This window comes from Camelus ferus, chromosome 20, assembly GCF_009834535.1.
Source record: "Camelus ferus isolate YT-003-E chromosome 20, BCGSAC_Cfer_1.0, whole genome shotgun sequence".
Classification (NCBI taxonomy): Eukaryota; Metazoa; Chordata; class Mammalia; order Artiodactyla; family Camelidae; genus Camelus; species Camelus ferus.
The window spans coordinates 19,033,918-19,034,560 of NC_045715.1; the positions used below are offsets into that span (position 1 = coordinate 19,033,918).

A 643-nucleotide genomic window follows, 5' to 3' on the forward strand; every position below is an offset into this window, starting at 1 on the left:
TTCTTTGTGTTTCCTCTCTCATAGTTGTTACCGCTTTTGAACATAAAGAGTCCTGTCCACATTTTCTTTAAGGGTGAGAATTTTTGCAGTCACAACCGCTTATCAGTATCTGGAACAGAATTTATAGTAAGATTAAATAAAGTGCAGAATTACTAGTAATGAGTTAATGAAGAAATCAGCTTCCTAGTAGGAGGGAAAAAACCAAGGCCCCACTGGGACTCGAACCCAGGATCTCCTGTTTACAAGACAGGCGCTTTAACCAACTAAGCCATGGAGCCCACGTATTGGCTGGTTATAATACTAGGTCTTTCCTTACCGTGGGATTAAGGATTCTTACCATAGTTTATGTGATTCAGTGGAGTTTATTGTAGGAAAAAAGGCCAACTCTGAGAAGACGTTCTGCTTAATTAGATGTGCTGCAGAGCTAACACAAGCGAGAAAAGTTTTGGGCAACTTAAATATTTGGACCAATAACACTTCAATTAGTCCATTAACAACCATTAGTAAAAGTCTAGGCTACTTCATTTTTTCCAAATGAGATAATCTTCTAAAAGCAAATTTTGCTATTACTGTGCCTCGTCTTCTGTAACTAAGGTTCTTCATTTCAATGTACTAAGTGAGGTACTCTAAACTCCACTGAAAG

General features: G+C 37.9%; 1 non-coding gene across 1 annotated transcript; it reads right to left on the bottom strand.

The window, feature by feature from the left end:
• Nucleotides 1-204: 204 nt before the first annotated feature.
• Nucleotides 205-278, bottom strand: TRNAT-UGU. The gene has a single exon. It is a non-coding gene; the product is annotated as a tRNA-Thr (tRNA).
• Between the last annotated feature and the right edge of the window lie 365 nt (nt 279-643).